Source organism: Biomphalaria glabrata, chromosome 6 (genome assembly GCF_947242115.1).
Source record: "Biomphalaria glabrata chromosome 6, xgBioGlab47.1, whole genome shotgun sequence".
In the NCBI taxonomy this organism is placed as follows: Eukaryota; Metazoa; Mollusca; class Gastropoda; family Planorbidae; genus Biomphalaria; species Biomphalaria glabrata.
This window is the reverse complement of record NC_074716.1, coordinates 35202170-35224495: the sequence shown is the minus strand read 5'-3', so window position 1 is coordinate 35224495 and position 22326 is coordinate 35202170. Positions and strand designations below refer to the sequence as shown.

Genomic DNA, 22326 nt, shown 5'->3' with positions numbered 1-22326 from the left:
TCTCTCTCTCTCTGTATCTTTAGTACTGTATCTATAACTCTCTCTCTCTCTGTGTATCTTTAGTACTGTATCTATAACTCTCTCTCTCTCTCTCTGTATATCTTTAGTACTGTATCTATAACTCTCTCTCTCTCTGTATCTTTAGTACTTCTCTCTCTCTCTCTGTATCTTTAGTACTTCTCTCTCTCTCTCTCTGTATCTTTAGTACTGTATCTATAACTCTCTCTCTCTCTCTCTCTCTGTATCTTTAGTACTGTATCTATAACTCTCTCTCTCTCTCTCTCTCTGTATATCTTTAGTACTGTATCTATAACTCTCTCTCTCTCTCTGTATCTTTAGTACTTCTCTCTCTCTCTCTGTGTATCTTTAGTACTTCTCTCTCTCTCTCTGTGTATCTTTAGTACTGTATCTATACCTCTCTCTCTCTCTCTCTCTGTGTATCTTTAGTACTTCTCTCTCTCTCTCTGTATCTTTACTACTGTATCTATAACTCTCTCTCTCTCTCTCTCTCTGTTTATCTTTAGTACTGTATCTATAACTCTCTCTCTCTCTCTCTGTATCTTTAGTACTGTATCTATAACTCTCTCTCTCTCTCTCTGTATCTTTAGTACTGTATCTATAACTCTCTCTCTCTCTCTCTGTGTATCTTTAGTACTGTATCTATAACTCTCTCTCTCTCTCTGTGTATCTTTAGTACTTCTCTCTCTCTCTCTGTGTATCTTTAGTACTTCTCTCTCTCTCTCTCTCTGTGTATCTTTAGTACTGTATCTATAACTCTCTCTCTCTCTCTCTCTCTCTCTCTCTCTGTGTATCTTTAGTACTTCTCTCTCTCTCTCTCTGTGTGTATCTTTAGTACTTCTCTCTCTCTCTCTCTCTCTGTATCTTTAGTACTGTATCTATAACTCTCTCTCTCTGTGTATCTTTAGTACTTCTCTCTCTCTCTCTCTCTGTATCTTTAGTACTGTATCTATAACTCTCTCTCTCTCTCTCTGTATATCTTTAGTACTGTATCTATAACTCTCTCTCTCTCTCTGTATCTTTAGTACTTCTCTCTCTCTCTCTCTGTATCTTTAGTACTTCTCTCTCTCTCTCTCTCTCTGTATCTTTAGTACTGTATCTATAACTCTCTCTCTCTCTCTCTCTGTATCTTTAGTACTGTATCTATAACTCTCTCTCTCTCTCTCTCTGTATATCTTTAGTACTGTATCTATAACTCTCTCTCTCTCTCTGTATCTTTAGTACTTCTCTCTCTCTCTGTGTGTATCTTTAGTACTTCTCTCTCTCTCTCTGTGTATCTTTAGTACTGTATCTATAACTCTCTCTCTCTCTCTGTGTGTATCTTTAGTACTTCTCTCTCTCTCTCTCTCTGTATCTTTAGTACTGTATCTATAACTCTCTCTCTCTCTCTCTGTATCTTTAGTACTGTATCTATAACTCTCTCTCTCTCTCTGTATCTTTAGTACTGTATCTATAACTCTCTCTCTCTCTCTCTGTATCTTTAGTACTGTATCTATAACTCTCTCTCTCTCTCTGTGTGTATCTTTAGTACTTCTCTCTCTCTCTCTCTCTGTATCTTTAGTACTGTATCTATAACTCTCTCTCTCTCTCTCTGTATCTTTAGTACTGTATCTATAACTCTCTCTCTCTCTCTCTGTATCTTTAGTACTGTATCTATAACTCTCTCTCTCTCTCTGTCTCTGTGTATCTTTAGTACTGTATCTATAACTCTCTCTCTCTCTTTCTCTCTGTATCTTTAGTACTTCTCTCTCTCTCTCTGTATCTTTAGTACTTCTTTCTCTCTCTCTCTCTGTGTATCTTTAGTACTGTATCTATAACTCTCTCTCTCTCTCTCTCTCTGTGTATCTTTAGTACTTCTCTCTCTCTCTGTATCTTTAGTACTTCTCTCTCTCTCTCTGTGTATCTTTAGTACTGTATCTATAACTCTCTCTCTCTCTCTCTGTATCTTTAGTACTGTATCTATAACTCTCTCTCTCTCTCTCTCTGTATCTTTAGTACTTCTCTCTCTCTCTCTGTATCTTTAGTACTGTATCTATAACTCTCTCTCTCTCTCTGTGTATCTTTAGTACTGTATCTATAACTCTCTCTCTCTGTGTATCTTTAGTACTGTATCTATAACTCTCTCTCTCTCTCTGTATCTTTAGTACTGTATCTATAACTCTCTCTCTCTCTGTGTATCTTTAGTACTGTATCTATAACTCTCTCTCTCTCTCTCTCTGTATATCTTTAGTACTGTATCTATAACTCTCTCTCTCTCTCTGTATCTTTAGTACTTCTCTCTCTCTCTCTGTATCTTTAGTACTTCTCTCTCTCTCTCTCTCTCTGTATCTTTAGTACTGTATCTATAACTCTCTCTCTCTCTCTCTCTCTGTATATCTTTAGTACTGTATCTATAACTCTCTCTCTCTCTCTGTATCTTTAGTACTTCTCTCTCTCTCTCTGTGTATCTTTAGTACTTCTCTCTCTCTCTCTGTGTATCTTTAGTACTGTATCTATACCTCTCTCTCTCTCTCTCTCTGTGTATCTTTAGTACTTCTCTCTCTCTCTCTGTATCTTTACTACTGTATCTATAACTCTCTCTCTCTCTCTCTCTCTCTGTTTATCTTTAGTACTGTATCTATAACTCTCTCTCTCTCTCTCTCTGTATCTTTAGTACTGTATCTATAACTCTCTCTCTCTCTCTCTGTATCTTTAGTACTGTATCTATAACTCTCTCTCTCTCTCTCTCTGTGTATCTTTAGTACTGTATCTATAACTCTCTCTCTCTCTCTGTGTATCTTTAGTACTTCTCTCTCTCTCTCTGTGTATCTTTAGTACTTCTCTCTCTCTCTCTCTCTGTGTATCTTTAGTACTGTATCTATAACTCTCTCTCTCTCTCTCTCTCTCTCTCTGTGTATCTTTAGTACTTCTCTCTCTCTCTCTCTGTGTGTATCTTTAGTACTTCTCTCTCTCTCTCTCTCTGTATCTTTAGTACTGTATCTATAACTCTCTCTCTCTGTGTATCTTTAGTACTTCTCTCTCTCTCTCTCTGTATCTTTAGTACTGTATCTATAACTCTCTCTCTCTCTCTCTGTATATCTTTAGTACTGTATCTATAACTCTCTCTCTCTCTCTGTATCTTTAGTACTTCTCTCTCTCTCTCTGTATCTTTAGTACTTCTCTCTCTCTCTCTCTCTCTCTCTGTATCTTTAGTACTGTATCTATAACTCTCTCTCTCTCTCTCTCTGTATCTTTAGTACTGTATCTATAACTCTCTCTCTCTCTCTCTCTCTGTATATCTTTAGTACTGTATCTATAACTCTCTCTCTCTCTCTGTATCTTTAGTACTTCTCTCTCTCTCTGTGTGTATCTTTAGTACTTCTCTCTCTCTCTCTGTGTATCTTTAGTACTGTATCTATAACTCTCTCTCTCTCTCTCTGTGTGTATCTTTAGTACTTCTCTCTCTCTCTCTCTCTGTATCTTTAGTACTGTATCTATAACTCTCTCTCTCTCTCTCTGTATCTTTAGTACTGTATCTATAACTCTCTCTCTCTCTCTCTGTATCTTTAGTACTGTATCTATAACTCTCTCTCTCTCTCTGTCTCTGTGTATCTTTAGTACTGTATCTATAACTCTCTCTCTCTCTCTCTCTCTGTGTATCTTTAGTACTTCTCTCTCTCTCTCTCTCTGTATCTTTAGTACTTCTCTCTCTCTCTCTCTCTCTGTGTATCTTTAGTACTGTATCTATAACTCTCTCTCTCTCTCTCTCTGTATCTTTAGTACTTCTCTCTCTCTCTCTCTCTCTCTGTATCTTTAGTACTGTATCTATAACTCTCTTTCTCTCTCTCTCTCTGTGTATCTTTAGTACTTCTCTCTCTCTCTCTGTGTATTTTTAGTACTTCTCTCTCTCTCTCTTTGTGTATCTTTAGTACTTCTCTCTCTCTCTCTCTCTGTGTATCTTTAGTACTTCTCTCTCTCTCTCTTTGTGTATCTTTAGTACTTCTCTCTCTCTCTCTCTCTGTGTATCTTTAGTACTGTATCTATAACTCTCTCTCTCTCTCTCTCTCTGTATCTTTAGTACTTCTCTCTCTCTCTCTCTGTGTATCTTTAGTACTGTATCTATAACTCTCTCTCTCTCTCTCTCTGTGTATCTTTAGTACTGTATCTATAACTCTCTCTCTCTCTCTGTATCTTTAGTACTGTATCTATAACTCTCTCTCTCTCTCTGTGTATCTTTAGTACTGTATCTATAACTCTCTCTCTCTCTCTCTCTCTCTCTGTGTATCTTTAGTACTGTATCTATAACTCTCTCTCTCTCTCTCTCTCTGTATCTTTAGTACTGTATCTATAACTCTCTCTCTCTCTCTCTCTCTCTCTCTCTGTGTATCTTTAGTACTGTATCTCTCTCTCTCTCTCTCTCTCTCTCTCTCTCTCTGTGTGTATCTTTAGTACTGTATCTATAACTCTCTCTCTCTCTCTCTCTCTCTCTCTGTGTGTATCTTTAGTACTGTATCTATAACTCTCTCTCTCTCTCTCTCTCTCTCTCTCTGTGTATCTTTAGTACTGTATCTATAACTCTCTCTCTCTCTCTCTCTGTATCTTTAGTACTGTATCTATAACTCTCTCTCTCTCTCTCTCTCTCTCTGTGTATCTTTAGTACTGTATCTATAACTCTCTCTCTCTCTCTCTGTGTGTGTATCTTTAGTACTGTATCTATAACTCTCTCTCTCTCTCTCTCTCTCTCTGTGTGTATCTTTAGTACTGTATCTATAACTCTCTCTCTCTCTCTCTCTTTTCGACTGACTCCAATGAAACAGTTCATGAAGTAGTCTAACACATTTTTAGCGGCTCACGGAAGGGGAAAACCCTTCTATTAGTTTTGTGTAGTCTGTCTGTCCCATTTAGATCGCAACAACTAAATTGAAAACTCCGATATCATCATAATTTAGATCTTGCAAAGTTGTGGTTCAACGGCTACTTTTTGTCTAATAAACCAAAGGGAAATACCTTTGAACTTATTAGATCTTCTTCTTCTTCCTCCTTCTCATTTTCATGTTGGAGCATTCATATGACTAGACCAATATATGAGATGGGAGCTCTCCATACATACGTAATTTTGTTTGTGTTATTCTTGTTACACTATAATACTGAGGTGAACACTCGTAGTCAAACTCTAATTCTACTTGTTTTGAAGGAAAAACAGTTATTTTAGCACACTTTCTGTAAACATGTATTCCAGATCAACACGTGATGTTATGTCATTTTCTTATAATATATCCACATTCGTTTGATCAACACTTCAAACTAGTTTCAAACTAGACACCAGCAGGCGACACACACATTGTTCATGCTTCATAAAACACGGCTGAGATAAAAGGATGGATAAACAGAGGGACATCCATTTCACTGAACATTCAGAAAATCTAAACACACACACACATACAAGTTGTCAGATGACACATATGACAACAGAAGATAGGAAGTCAGAAAACACAGACAAAAGGAAGTCAGGAAACAGACAAAAGGAAGTCAGGAAACACAGACAAATATAAGACGTTTCAAAAGAGAGAAGACTGAAACTCCATTTGGAAAGATTTAGAAATCAGACATTCGGAATATAAAGAGAGTTCATACGTGTAGTCAAGATAAAGAATGTCTAGACCTCAAGATAAAATCTAATTTAAAAATATTATTACATTTTGAAAAATTATGATGGTAAAACCAGAGTTTTCCCTTTGTAACCAATTAGCTAGTAATTCTTTTCCCAAAGATATACATTAATTGTCAAATTTCTAGGAAAAACGTTAGAGCCGCTTTCGAGATCAGTGTCTTGGCAGATTCCAGGATTTTGCCCATGAAGAGTTTGCAAGCTGTTAAGAGGAATTGTAAACTACTTTTTTCAAACGAGGCTTGTATTGAGTGACATAGTAAAATTAGTTCAAACGAGGCTAGTATTGAGTGACATAGCAACAATTAGTTCCACCAAGGATGTATTGAGTGACATAGCAACAATTAGTTCCACCAAGGATGTATTGAGTGACATAGCAACAATTAGTTCAAAATTTGAGTGACATAACAACACTTATCTGAAACATTTATGGCATTAATTGTGCACAGATCTAGACTAACTGTGGGCAAGTGGTGTGCAATATCTCTTCTCAAGTCAGAACTTCATGGAGGGTGGGTGGATGGAGGATGGGTGGACGGAGGATGGGTGGACGCTGATCTCAAAAACCGGCTCTAACGATTTTCCTAGAAATTAAATAGTTGATGTATATCTTTGAGCAAAGAATTACTAGGTCGTTGACCAAACTAAGAAAATTCTAGTTTGACCGTTATAATTTTTAAAAGTTTAAAATAAACTAATTTAAATTTGGCCACAGAACTAGATCTAGGTCTAGATCCAACATTGGTTTTGAAAGGACAATCGCGTTCTTGAAAGGACTATTGCATTCGAGAATTTCCGAATGTATGGCATTATTGCGTTTAATAAATTCATGTTCAGGAAAATTTTGCGCATCGTCTTCTAAGTCTAGATCTAAAGGCCTATCATTGGACCATGGAACTATACTAATGGAACAACAGCTCCTAGTTTTTACTAGGGGAGTGCCGTCGCGCATCTTTTTTCGCGCAAGGTGCAATATGGAGAAATTCAGGAGGATGCAAAAGAAGAAATTTACTCCTCCAGTCACTTGGACTGACCTTCAATGAGAGTAAAACTTTCCTACGCTTTATTTTATTAGATCTCTAAAAACTTCATCCATTTTCTCACAATGTTTTGTGATTTATAAAATTTTCCTGAATAAGGGATCGTCACAAAAGTTATTTTTTTAAGGCCACCCCATTAAAATAGCTGTTTTCAGTACTTTCACATTTGGGTATTTTACACAAAATCTGGATTTTTTTTATGTACATGAAATCATTATCATCTGTCCCGCGTAACCAAATCCTCCACTTTTCCCGGTCACCAATGTTCTTAACAAGATATCAAGAGAGAGAGGCTGGTCCATTATTTGCGTAGTCAAGCCAGCTTTTCTCTGACAAACCTTTTTTCGTTTATTCTCTTGAAGGATATTTTTTTTTAAGTTAGTCTTACAAAATACAATTCCAAACCAACTCATGCAGTTATTGTCTTTTCACAGTATTGAGGAGTCATCCTTTTTGCCAGCCAGAGTGTTAATTGGCAAAAGTAAAAAAATTCATTATTTTAATTTTTTTTAGTAAATATTCACAACTATATCTTTTATATAATAATATATTTTTAAATAATAATATCTTTTATATAGACATGCTTTAATAGATCTAATAAATGATTAACGCGGACCTACCAATATGGGTATATTAATACTTAAATCTGGGTATTTTAAATTTCGAATGCGCATTTTTTAAAAACCGAACTTATCTATAGATCTCTTATATCTAGAATAATATAGATCTACAACACCCAGTCTTAGACTATGGTTCTAGATCTATTTAAAGATATTTTTTTTAAAAAAATAACTCAATAGATCTAATAAAGTCATGATTTTTACTCTATTTTCTCTAGATCTAAACCATACATGAGATCAATATGAATGTTTATAGATCTAGTCTACGTCTAGATCTATCGATCATCTATACAGTCTATAGGCTATAGCTGTATTGCCTGTTGATCTAGCTAGTACCTGTACTAATATTAGTAGATGTAGATTGTAGATCTATAGTATAATAATAATACTTTTTTATAGTAGAAAGTAGATTTATAATGTATCAATTCTATCTAATCTAGATCTAAATCTAGACTTCACTTTCACATCACGCTATTATTGATACAGACAGTGAATGAAACGAATGCAGTGATTATAGTCTATACTGATTATACTTATAGATCTACCAGTTGATAATCATCATCATCATAGATAATAATCTAGACTAGTATTCTAGATCTATAAATAATCATAGTCACCGTGATAGTGCCCTTTTTAGTCAATGTAGTCAAGTCAAGATAGTGGAACGTAAACTCGAAGGTTTAATACAATACAGTATAAGCTATGAGTTAGTATAAGATCTAATTATTTTGTTACTTTGTATGTCAATGTCTCAATTAAAATAATTAATATCATCAGCCATATCATTTTAAATATTAAAATATTATAGTAGACATAGATTTCTATATTATAAATAGATAGATTAGATCTATAAAATATAATTTTACAAACTTTAGAAATGATTGATTTTATTTTTAATTGATCAGCCTTCTAGACTAGATCTAGCATCTCTAGCTAGACTCTAACCTGTAGTTTGTAGATGTTGGAATTGGATTGAAATTCACCTTCCTAAATTGTCTCTAAAGTCTGTATCTGATTTGAGAGGCCCAACGAGGCAAGTGTCTATTAGTACTCTGTCTCTTGATCTATCTAGTAGGCCTACTTAGCTAGTGCATTAGCCTTAGCCATAGTGTCGTCAAATCTTGACAACTAGTCTTCTAGATCTAAGCTTCTAGAATAATTAGATCTAGATCCAGTTTAGATTTAGAATATAAAAGTATTTTACTAGCTAAAGTACTAAATCTACAGATCTAAATTCTAGATAGATATACAATATATAGAGATGCAGTTTAGATTTGGAATATAAAAATATTTACTAGCTAAAATTCTAAATCTACTGATCTATACTTAATATTTTAGATATTATATGACATCTACAACAAAATATTATTAAGATATAATTATAGATTCTAGACTAGTTATATATGTACATAAAATATATAAATAAAAGATAAAATTTATGCAGGCCTAGATCCCATAAATTTATAATTGATCCAGATCTATCAGTAAAAGTTACCTTCGAAGTTTTACCCAATCTAATCTATACAAGACAATTTATAATCCATGCCTCGCCTACACCCCATACATTAAATAATAGTTTCCATTCCATGCCATGCCCAGACCCATGAGTTCATGAAATAATAAATGATGTGGTGTCAATTATGGATCTATCCCCTGAAATTTAGGACTTTAATATAAAACTCACATATCTAGTTAATTATTTGCTATGACACTCTGATCAACTTTGACTTGTGTGATACATATATGTTTCTTATCAGATTTAATGAATGAAGTTTTGGTGCATTTTAAGGCTACAAAAGTATCATCAGGTGTATTCTAACCATTGGTATTTTTCCTCGCAACATTTCTTTTCTAGTCTGTGATAAATTTTAAAAAATGTTTGTAATGTTTCAGTTATTAACAAGTAGAACCATGCCAACCAGTTCTGATGATGTACCCGAATGGCTCAAGGATCATACTTATACTATTTCTACTCTCTGGGCAGACATTAATAATATTGGCATCCATTCAATATTTATTGTAAGTACTACTATACAATTTTTATTTTAGTTATCTAAAAGATATTTTATGAAGTGTGATTTTCATGGTCAAGCAACATCCAAATATCTGGGATGGAATTTAACATTTTTCTCTAGTTTTTTTTTTATAACACTCTTAAGCAAATTCATCTTTCAAGAATGCCTAATATAACTTGGCTGTTGTGCAGGCCATTCCTTTACAATAAACTGTTAGATGAAATTAGGCAAAGTTATGTCTGATAATTTGTATGTTTGATACAACAATGTATTCAATTTAATATTATTTTTTAATTTTAATGTTTTCAAAAGAAATTAGCCAATATGCCTAATTGTATAATTACAGTTATGTTTGGAAATGGAAGAAAAAGGTATGCATTCCTGACAAGTCAATGATTGGTTGCACCTCTAAAGGTAAGGCATTGCAATTTTTCCCTATGCACTTTTCTCATAAGCTGAAGTACTTGTATTTTTGAAAAACTAGTTTTCCATGAAAATGTAAATCATAATATATGTTACAGTTGCTATTAGATGAGTGCAATGTCCATCAAATTAACTGAATATCTGCCTTCACCTTTAGTAATAATCCATAACTATTAAGGTCAGGGCCATGTCTACACATTAACGCAGTAGCTCCTTTTAGGTACAGACTATTTTTAGAATGGCAAAATTATATAATTATACTTAATAACATATGTATACGTTTAGCATGGTCAACACATATGTCACACATATTTTTATTTTTTTATAATCCTTTTATTTATTTTTATAACTAGATAACTTTCTGTTATGAGAAAAGATGAGATTCTTGGACTCCTGCATAGCACCACCAGAAAGGAAAATCCCATCATGTTGCAAAATAAAAGTCTTGGACCAATTTTAATTTAAGATATATATATTATACTGTAAGCTCTATACATATTTATGTGTATCCTGTCATTCAGCCAACAGGTTTGGATTTAGCATTTCTTTAAATCTGTTTGATATTGTACTTGAAAACTATTAATCTGAGCCCCATTAAAACAATAGGGAGTGCAGTGAATGAGTGGTAAAGCACTTGGCTTCTGAACTGAGGGTTCCTGGGTTCGATTAAGACTGGGATTTTCAATTTCAGAATTCAAAAGGCTAGGGATACATGGCAATAGTAAGGAATAAGTAAAGGCAGTTTGGGGATCCATGGCTGAATGGTTAAGTCATGGGTTTGAATCTCTGTGAAGACTCAGATTAAATTTTTTTTTAGATTTTTGGGTGCCCCTGAGTCCACCTAACTCTAATGGGTAGCTGACTTTCGTTTTGGAAAGTAAAGATGGTTGGTTGTTGTGCTGGCCACATGATGCACTGGCCAAAGAATCAAATGACCCTATAGATTGTGACGTCTGAAATGGGATTTTTTTTCAAAAGGTGGTTGGTTGTTGTGCTGGGTACATGACACCCTCGCTAACCATGGGGCACAGAAACTGATAAACTTTATATCATCTGCCCCATAGATTGCAAGATATGTAAGGGAAATTTTACTTTTTTAAAATTAAAATAAGAATCTATCAAAAGTAAACATAAAATATGGTGCATTCTCCTTAAGACTAAAACCTTGTGCGAAGGTTTAAAATGTTGGTAAAAAAAAGCAACATCATATATTCTTAATTCCCTTTGCAAAACTTACTGAGAAGAATATGCATGTTGTTCCCTCATAAGTTTCTTGACAGAGGAAATCTTGTTTATATTAGATTTGAATTAAGCAAATTAAGAAAAAAATTATAATCATTATTTCAAATGGTTGTATCTAAACCTTATGAATTATTTTTCAGTTCTAAGTATATTGAGATTAATGGATAATCATGAAATTGTTAAATAATTGCTGCTATCATTCCATTGACTAAAGAACCATAATTTATTTTTTTTTTAATTAATTTCAAAATGATTTTTTTCAAGCATAGAGTTCACATAGATCTTGAGTGAATTTTTTTTTATTTGACTAATGCTTCAATTTTATTGTATCATATTAGTTGTTAATTTTTATTTACCCAGAATATTTAAAAAATGAGTACACTATTTTCATGTAATAATGTAACTTGGTATTCACACAATGCTCAAAATACACCATAATCTTTAGGCCATACAGATTTGTATAAATCAACTTGTTTAAATACATTGTAAATGTATATTGTTTGGATAAGAATAAAGTTTTTCTGTAGACAATTATTGTTCAAGATTTGTTGATGCTCCTGCTTAATCAATTATATATTCAGGTCATTAGTTTTAACACGTCTGATAATAAATGACAGTACAAGTTAGTGAATGAAAATTTGTCATTATTTCAGCTGCTTTAGTCCTACATCAATTTGAGGTACCAGTACTTTGATTGTGTCATATAACAATTTAAAGCAACATTTTGAAATGAATAGTCTGTAGAATTGACAGTAAATACATTTAAGTGATGGGCTGTGATCTGCGTGAATTGGGAGCTGATCATGTATTGAATTTGTGTTTTTGATCTTTACTTCAAGTAAATGTTAATGAGCAATTAATTTTTAATGAATAAATAATTTAAAAATAAATACAAAAGAACCATAAACATCTACTTTAGTTTAATAATTTTTTTTCATCAGAACAGAATTTCCAACTTTGCATTCTTAAAATAAAATATAATTTATTTAGAGTAGAGTCAGAACACAAAATCATAGTTTAAAAATAGTAAGTAAATTAAGCTAAGCTGTGATCTCTTATAAACATTTGTATATAGACTATACACAATTTAATTATTATTTTTCATCAAATTGCAGGAACTAGTAAAACCATAGTCAATGAAATAGTAATACTAGTAAATGAGATAAAAGTAAACTAAATATCATCAATGCTATTGAAGCCACACTTGTTTTTTTTTTTTTATCTTGTTTGGTGGACTGCAATTAAAGTTGCTATTAATTTTACTGATCGTCTTAGCTGAAGTGCCAGTGTCGTCTCTTTGAAACCTAAGCTCATTTTCTTGGTAACTGGAAGTCCAGATATTTGGAGTTTCATTTTAAGCACCTATACTTTCCGAAATGGCATTCCGATAGGCTAAACCTATTTGCCTAACATGTCATATGCACATAAAGAGGTACCAGAGAAATGCTTAGGCGCCAACTTACTTTAACTGAAATAGAATAAGAGAGCACCTGGTTGCATACAGCTTCAGAACGAGACAGCTGGAGGTCACTTACAAAGGTGTGGTATACACCAATGAAAATTAATTGCCGAGGGTAGATGGCAAAAAAAAAACAACTGATTCTACCATAGGTGGACAATGGTTATGCCTGTGCTCAGTGTGGCATAATATGTAGGTCACAGCTGGGGCTGAGTAGCCTCTGGAAACATAGCATTCCTCATAAGTCTTAGGAATCAAAGACAAGCCTATCATTTGTGTAGCATAGTTTGTAGCTTCTGTAAATGCATGAAATGCCGACACAAGTCCTCTGTGAGTTTGATGGATTATAAACACCTTACTTCTTTGCCTTATATTAAATGGTCCTTCTCTCTGTTCCTCTAGGTACTTGCGTTTATCTAAATATCATTGATATATCGTAACATGTCATCAAAATAAAAGCTAGAATCTCTGCAACTCGTGTACAAGTCAGAAGTCATCAATAACACTTGCCATTTAAAAAATAACAATTTAGATTAGTCAAATTAGTGACTGATTATTCGATTCATTTAGGCCTATAAATTTTTTATTTGAATATATAATGATCCTTTACACTTTGTGACTTTACTAGTATACTTTGGAGTAGACTTGTTGAGCTAAAGTCGGAAGTACACATTAAGTTTTACTGTGATCTACTAGATCTAGATGTAGATCTATAATCTATATTATAAAGTAGAATGTGAGGGGTATGTATGTATGTATGTTACTTATAGACATCAAAACCGCTTGACCAATCTTGATAAAACTAGGCAGGAATGTTCCTTGGGTACCAACTTAGACCTTAGTGAATGTATTGTAGCCCTAAAACAAATGTAAGACCCTCAAAAAAAAAAAAGTTGTCCGACTCTATTACAGCTATAGTATTTTATGGATCTAGGCCATGTCTACAATGTTGACATGAGAAAAGATAGAAAGGATTTAGACCTAGATCTAATTTTAAGAAATACACTTTGCGCAGATAGTTTTTTACTTTAACACATGAAAAGACAAAAGAAGATTCATTGATTTCATTATATAATAAAATTAACCTTCGATTTTGTGTTTCGAAAGCATTTTTTACATAAATTAGTTCCTTATATCTGTGACTACAGATTTCCTGACGAACATTCTTTCATTAGACAATAGCCTACCGTAATGAATCACGTACTAAATATTAATTCGTTTAATTGTTTACTTTATAATCCCATCCCTAGATCTAAAACTCTAATTCAACTCTAAGATGATAAAACTTCTCTTCGCACAGATAGTCTTATACTTTAACGCATAAACATATTAATTAAAGTCCATTGATCAAATAAACATTCAAATTTGGTTTTCTAAAGCTACATTCGTTTACGAAAGCTGCGAAGCCGAGTTAAAGGCCTAGATCTATATTCATTCATGAATCGCGTACTAAAAATTATTTCGTTTTATTGTTACTTTATAATCCCATCCCTAGATCTAAAACTCTATTCAACACTAAGATGATAAAACTTCTCTTCGCACATATAGTCTTATACTTTAACACATAAACATATTAATTAAAGTCCATTCATTTCATATTTTGATCAAATAAACATTCAAATTTGGTTTTCTAAAGCTACATTCGTCTACGAAAGCTGCGAAGCGGAGTTGAGATAGGCCTAGATCTATATTCATTCATGACTCGCGTACTAAAAATTATTTCGTTTAATTGTTCACTTTATAATCCCATTTATTTAACAAAGCTATCGCTTTTTTCGTTTTTAATAGATAAGAATGTATCAACTTTGGGTAAACCATTTTCGCAAAACTAATTTTATTTTCGTAGCGAAAGAGAAATAACGTGAAAGGATCATTAGCTACGTTTAACATACATCTAAATCCAATCCACTAGATTATTCAAAAGCAAATGTTTTAATTTAAAAAAAAAATGGATTTAAGCCTATTAGCTATTTTTACATTGACACATTCGCTTTAGCCTACTTATTACATTATTATTTCGTTTAATTGTTTACAAAACACTCTCAGTGACTATATCGAAAGTAATGCGCAAATAAAGACCCGCGGGTCGCGGGTAACATATGTCTAGTTTCTATATATATTATATTATATAGAAGTAGAGAGAGTATCTCATCAATAGTATCTGCCATATCGTGATCAGTAGGCGGCTGCAGGTTTATAGATCTATTCCATAACAAAAACCCTGGCTAGATTTAGATCTACTGGTCTAGACATCTAGATCTAACTAGAATTAAACTAGAAAACTGAATTAGAGAAGTAGCTTTCTGGATCTAGAACCAGAATCTATATTATTAATATTAGATCTAGTTGCGTCGAACGCTTAATTTTTGGTTGTTGTTGTTAATAAATGCACATAAAATACATTGTATTTTGGCAATAAAAATACCCAGTTGGTAGTCAAGTAATTGTAATAATTAATTAATGAATGACTATCAGTAGGCTATTTGTTTTAGATCTATCAGATTCATATGGCTATGACTTATTATTTATACTTATTTTGTATCATTCGTCCAAGAAAATCTAGCTCTAGATCTATTATTTCATTTTAGATTAGGTTATAGTTTTTTTTTTTTTTTGGTCATTTTATTTAGGCTACAATATTACCGAGATGAACTTTTTCTTTGTTTCCCACGAGACGTGTATGTCTATAGCCTAGTCCTTTCGATAATAATAATTAAAAAAACTATTAGAAATGCGTAGCTTGGAGTGTCAAAACTGTATTAGGCCTCCTATTTTTATTTCGTGCAATTTAGTATATCGTAACAAATACGCATTTAGAGGAACGGTAGACAGGTCTTCATCCAGATTTAGTGTAAATAAACCAAACACAGAAACACTGAAAGATTGTATTTTCGGAATTTAGATTCTATTTTTTTTGAAAAAATGTGGCATTTTATAGGGTGGTCGAAAAAAATAACTTTTGTGACGATCTCTTATTCAGGGAAATTGTATCTATTATATCAGATAGTCAGAAAATGGATGAAGTTTTTACACATCTAATCAAATAGAGCGTACGAAAGTTTTACACCCATTGCAAGGGACTGACGGAGTAAATCTCTTCTTTGGCATCATCATGGATTTCTCCACATTGCACCATGCGCAAAAATGATGCGCGACGGCACTTCGACTCTCTTTGGCTTTGTAAAAAACTCGAAGCTGGTGTTCCATTAGTATAGTTCCATGATTGGACTAGTATCAAGTGTAGTACATCTGTACATTCGCTTGATCAGGGTTCTTTTTATTGTTTTGTAATCTAACATTCATTATTTATTAAGAGAAAAAAAATCGCTCTATGAGTTGTTTCAAGGAGGTATTGTCTTTACAAATATATATTTGCAATTATTTATTTTTTTTTTGCATTTATTGTTTTTGTTTAGCGCAACTTTCAAGCATGTTCAGTGAGCTAATGGTTCAATCACTTTTGTGTTGGGGGGGGGGGAGGAATGGGAGGGGGAAAATGAATGGAAAAGGGGGGGGGGTGTTACTGTGACAAGGTCTCCGTGCTGTCTTTTCAAAAATTGCTGAATTCGAACTTCAGGTCTTGAGCCTCCATGATAAAGTGCTAGCCATTGAGTTCTTCAAGGAATTATACAATTGGAAGGTTTAATATGCTATTGTTTTCAGCAAACGACCTTATTCTCTACACAAGACTCCCCTAAGCTTGGTACAATTTCTATATGTAACAAAAGTAATTAATTACGACTAATTGATGAACTATTTGTCTACAGACTGAATGAGTTAATATAAACTTTGTATAAAGTAACTGCTCAGAACCGAGTTTGGTTGGTATGTGTGGTTGAAAAGTGTGATTGAAATGTGTGATTGAAATATTTGGTTGAAATGTGTGGTTGCGGCCATATGCGCAGTTGACATGATAAAGGTGTAAAAAGGAAATGCCAAATAAATCGTCAATTGACAAGGTCCAAACAACAAAGGCAATAACCAGGCAATCCAAATTCATTTCATTACAGAGAACATGAGTTTTCGATGAAAATATTTTGATTAGTTCATCAGTTCATTATTTATCTCGTAACAAGTTGTGTAGTCTACCCGTATCGAGTTGTGTATTTTACCTGTAACGAGTTTTGTAGTTTACCTGTAACAAGTGTAGTCTACCTGTAATGAGATATAACAATAATAATAATAATAATATGTAGTCTACCCGAAACAAATGATACCATTAGCATGTAGTTACCCTTCCAGACCTGCGAACAATAGGGCAGATGATGTAACGGTTAAGTGTCATGTGACCAGCACAACGACAATCACCTTTACTTTTCCACATCTAATGTCAGCTATCCATAGAGCTGGGTGGACTCATAAGCGCCAAAACATCCCGAAATAAAAAAAATCACAGTCTTCACCAGGATTCGAACTTGGGACCCCCATTTTGGAAGCCAAGCGCTTTACCACTCAGCCACCGAGCCTCCTGACCACAAAGAAGACCAAAGTTATGTTGATAGTGAAGTGACTGCTGTGCAAAAAAATTATGTTGATAGTGAAATGACTGCTATGCAGAAAACGTTATGTTGATAGTAAAATGACTGCTGTGTAGAAAAAAGTTATGTTGATAGTGAAGTGACTGCTGTGTAGAAAAAGTTATGTTGATAGTGAAGTGACTGCTGTGTAAAAAACGTTATGTTGATAGTGAAATGACTGCTGTGTAAAAAAAGTTATGTTGATAGTGAAATGACTGCTGTGTAGAAAAAAGTTATGTTGATAGTGAAGTGACTGCTGTGTAAAAAAAAGTTATGTTGATAGTGAAGTGACTGCTGTGTAAAAAAAAGTTATGTTGATAGTGAAATGACTGCTGTGTAAAAAAAAGTTATGTTGATAGTGAAGTGACTGCTGTGTAGAAAAAAGTTATGTTGATAGTGAAATGACTGCTGTGTAGAAAAAAGTTATGTTGATAGTGAAATGACTGCTGTGTAGAAAAAAGTTATGTTGATAGTGAAGTGACTGCTGTGTAGAAAAAAGTTATGTTGATAGTGAAATGACTGCTGTGTAGAAAAAAGTTATGTTGATAGTGAAATGACTGCTGTGTAGAAAAAAGTTATGTTGATAGTGAAGTGACTGCTGTGTAGAAAAAAGTTATGTTGATAGTGAAATGACTGCTGTGTAGAAAAAAGTTATGTTGATAGTGAAATGACTGCTGTGTAGAAAAAAGTTATGTTGATAGTGAAGTGACTGCTGTGTAGAAAAAAGTTATGTTGATAGTGAAATGACTGCTGTGTAGAAAAAAGTTATGTTGATAGTGAAATGACTGCTGTGTAGAAAAAAGTTATGTTGATAGTGAAATGACTGCTGTGTAGAAAAAAGTTATGTTGATAGTGAAGTGACTGCTGTGTAGAAAAAAGTTATGTTGATAGTGAAGTGACTGCTGTGTAGAAAAAAGTTATGTTGATAGTGAAGTGACTGCTGTGTAGAAAAAAGTTATGTTGATAGTGAAGTGACTGCTGTGTTTGCAATTCAAGACTCGTGTTCTTTTTATTATCTGGAGAGTAACGGCTGGATCTGCCACGATCCCTAGTGAGTGTATCAAGGGAGAGGACTACACGACGGATCTGCCACGATCCCTAGTGAGTGTATCAAGGGAGAGGACTACACGACGGATCTGCCACGATCCCTAGTGAGTGTATCAAGGGAGAGGACTACACGACGGACCTAAACTAGCAAGTTCCAACAGAACCTTCTCCCATCAAATAAAGATGGCGGATCACTTGACTCAAAGTGGACGATGAAATACTTGCAGTCTAGGCGTGGGCGTCATGTCACAGCGGTTCCAAAGTTATTCACTTTCTCTGGCCTTACAAGAGAGCTAGGTGAAATTACTTTATTTCTAGTCACTTATTTACAATCAATATTTTAATTTTTTAAATAATTTTATGAATAGTTTGTTATATCATTTGTAACTAGATTGCTGTATATTACAAGATTACAACTAATCATTCTATATTCTCTCTATATTATTATTATATGTAGGACTATAAAAACTTTGCTACGGAACTGTTTATATATGCTTTAGAGTATATATAAATATTTCTGATGTAATCCTAGGGAAAGGTGGGGGGGCTGATGGTGTTGGTTGTATATAAGCCTAATAGGTTCACGGGGGAAGTTGGGGGGCTGATGGTTTGGTTGTATATAAGCCTAATAGGTTCACGGGGGAAGGTGGGGGGCTGATGGTTTGGTTGTATATAAGCCTAATAGGTTCACGGGGGAAGGTGGGGGGCTGATGGTTTGGTTGTATATAAGCCTAATAGGTTCACGGGGGAAGGTGGGGGGCTGATGGTTTGGTTGTATATAAGCCTAATAGGTTCACGGGGGAAGGTGGGGGGCTGATGGTTTGGTTGTATATAAGCCTAATAGGTTCACGGGGGAAGGTGGGGGGCTGATGGTTTGGTTGTATATAAGCCTAATAGGTTCACGGGGGAAGGTGGGGGGCTGATGGTTTGGTTGTATATAAGCCTAATAGGTTCACGGGGGAAGGTGGGGGGCTGATGGTTTGGTTGTATATAAGCCTAATAGGTTCACGGGGGAAGGTGGGGGGCTGATGGTTTGGTTGTATATAAGCCTAATAGGTTCACGGGGGAAGGTGGGGGGCTGATGGTTTGGTTGTATATAAGCCTAATAGGTTCACGGGGGAAGGTGGGGGGCTGATGGTTTGGTTGTATATAAGCCTAATAGGTTCACGGGGGAAGGTGGGGGGCTGATGGTGTTGGTTGTATATAAGCCTAATAGGTTCACGGGGGAAGGTGGGGGGCTGATGGTTTGGTTGTATATAAGCCTAATAGGTTCACGGGGGAAGGTGGGGGGCTGATGGTGTTGGTTGTATATAAGCCTAATAGGTTCACGGGGGAAGGTGGGGGGCTGATGGTTTGGTTGTATATAAGCCTAATAGGTTCACGGGGGAAGTTGGGGGGCTGATGGTTTGGTTGTATATAAGCCTAATAGGTTCACGGGGGAAGGTGGGGGGCTGATGGTTTGGTTGTATATAAGCCTAATAGGTTCACGGGGGAAGGTGGGGGGCTGATGGTGTTGGTTGTATATAAGCCTAATAGGTTCACGGGGGAAGGTGGGGGGCTGATGGTGTTGGTTGTATATAAGCCTAATAGGTTCACGGGGGAAGGTGGGGGGCTGATGGTGTTGGTTGTATATAAGCCTAATAGGTTCACGGGGGAAGGTGGGGGGCTGATGGTGTTGGTTGTATATAAGCCTAATAGGTTCACGGGGGAAGGTGGGGGGCTGATGGTTTGGTTGTATATAAGCCTAATAGGTTCACGGGGGAAGGTGGGGGGCTGATGGTGTTGGTTGTATATAAGCCTAATAGGTTCACGGGGGAAGGTGGGGGACTGATGGTGTTGGTTGTATATAAGCCTAATACTCTGTCGTAGTTCACAATCAATAGTGAGGGGAAATAGTTATGGGGGAGGACACAAAAAACAAGCGAGAGACAGAATGACGTGATGTGTATTTTTAGTGAGATCTTATTTTAAGTATCATTTCATTGGTTTGTCTACATACACTTACTGTCTCGTTGACTCTGTGCCTATTTATAACTGTCAAGTTGACTCTGTGCCTATTTACAACTGTCACGTTGACTCTGTGTCTATTTAAAATGCTCAAGTTGACTATGTGCCTATTTATAACTCTCAAGTTGACTCTGTGCCTATTTATAACTGTCACGTTGACTCTGTGCCTATTTATAACTGTCAAGTTGACTCTGTGCCTATTTACAACTGTCACGTTGACTCTGTGTCTATTTAAAATGCTCAAGTTGACTATGTGCCTATTTATAACTCTCAAGTTGACTCTGTGCCTATTTATAACTGTCAAGTTGACTCTGTGCCTATTTATAACTGTCAAGTTGACTCTGTGCCTATTTATAACTGTCAAGTCGACTCTGTGCCTATTTATAACTGTCACGTTGACCCTGTACCAATTTATAACTCTCACGTTTTACTCTGTACCTATTTAAAACTGTCAAGTCGACTCTGTGCCTATTTATAACTGTCACGTTGACCCTGTACCAATTTATAACTCTCACGTTGACTCTGTGCCTATTTATAACTGTCATGTTGACTCTGTGCCTATTTATAACTGTCACGTTGACCCTGTACCAATTTATAACTGTCAAGTTGACTCTGTACCTATTTATAACTGTCAAGTCGACTCTGTGCCTATTTATAACTGTCACGTTGACCCTGTGCCAATTTATAACTCTCACGTTGACTCTGTACCTATTTATAACTGTCACGTTGACCCTGTGCCAATTTATAACTCTCACGTTGACTCTGTACCTATTTATAACTGTCACGTTGACCCTGTGCCAATTTATAACTCTCACGTTGACTCTGTGCCAATTTATAACTGTCACGTTGACCCTGTGCCAATTTATAACTCTCACGTTGACTCTGTACCTATTTATAACTGTCAAGTCGACTCTGTGCCTATTTATAAATCTAAGTTCGAGTCAGTTTTGTCTTACAAGAAGCTGCTTAAGTTTAAGTTCTACATTCAAAGCAAAAATTAAAGCGCCTACATCGGTTTAGCTGTGCTAGCTGTTTGGAGCTACACACCAACGACCGCCTACATCGGTTTAGCTGTGCTAGCTGTTTGGAACTACACACCAACGACTGAGTATCAACAATAGCTGCTTGTTTTATGTAGTGTTAATGTCAACCGTATAAAATTACTTGATCTTATTACATGACCTAATTGCATCAATTTACGTGTTTACACATATTTATAATTTACACAATTCTTTACTATTATAAACCTTTTCAACATATGTCGAAGTATCTTTTACCTCTATGTAACTGACCGCTTCTATATCCTATACCTCTATGTAACTGAGTGTGGGTTGAATTCAACTGACCGCTTCTATATCCTATACCTCTATGTAACTGAGTGTGGGTTGAATTCAACTGACCGCTTCTATATCCTATACCTCTATGTAACTGAGTGTGGGTTGAATTCAACTGACCGCTTCTATATCCTATACCTCTATGTAACTGAGTGTGGGTTGAATTCAACTGACCGCTTCTATATCCTATACCTCTATGTAACTGAGTGTGGGTTGAATTCAACTGACCGCTTCTATATCCTATACCTCTATGTAACTGAGTGTGGGTTGAATTCAACTGACCGCTTCTATATCCTATACCTCTATGTAACTGAGTGTGGGTTGAATTCAACTGACCGCTTAAACGTGTAATGATGTTATTCGATGACATAAACTAGATTGTTTCAGAAGGCCGTGGAGAGAAAAAGTTGTTTTTTTTATTGGAAAAACTGGATTGTTTCTATTGAGCAGACTATTGCTATGTATATGATGCATCTTTAGATCAAGATTGAACTCAGAGCTGAGCTAAGTGAATTAGGAGCAATCAACTGGCTGCTCAAATTGCCAAGATTAATGACATAGATATAATTGTTGAACATCGCTGTATCGTGTGTGTATTCAATCAATAAACTACAGAGATACTTGATGGAACCACTTGGTAGAATAGGATGCAATGTTCAGTGGAGTGTCGGGAAACAGGGGAGTTAAAATAAGAGAATTAGAAAGAGAGAGGACGGCGCGTAAAAGAAAGAGGAGAGAGAGAGAGAGAGATGAAGAGATAGAACTGGGGGGGGGGGAAAGAAAAGAGAAAAACAGAAAATGAAAGATACGTAGACAAGATACGTAGACAAGATACGTAGACAAGATACGTAGACAATTGATAGACAGAAGAAAGAAAATTGGAATACTGAAAGAAAGAGATCAGAAATAGAAACAAGTCATTGAGCATTGACTGAGTTCTTACATCAGATAGCACTA

The 22326-nt window shown here is 35.1% G+C and overlaps 1 protein-coding gene and 1 long non-coding RNA gene across 4 annotated transcripts in view; one reads left to right on the top strand and one right to left on the bottom strand.

Annotated features, from left to right (window-relative positions):
* LOC106073018 (uncharacterized) overlaps positions 1 to 22326 on the bottom strand; it is a 324705-nt gene that overhangs the window by 270838 nt on the left and 31541 nt on the right. The window lies entirely within an intron of this gene.
* Positions 7087 to 11486, top strand: LOC129926835 (uncharacterized). The gene is made up of 4 exons (XR_008778589.1): positions 7087 to 8031; positions 9219 to 9344; positions 9687 to 9754; positions 10117 to 11486. It is a non-coding gene; the product is annotated as an uncharacterized LOC129926835 (long non-coding RNA).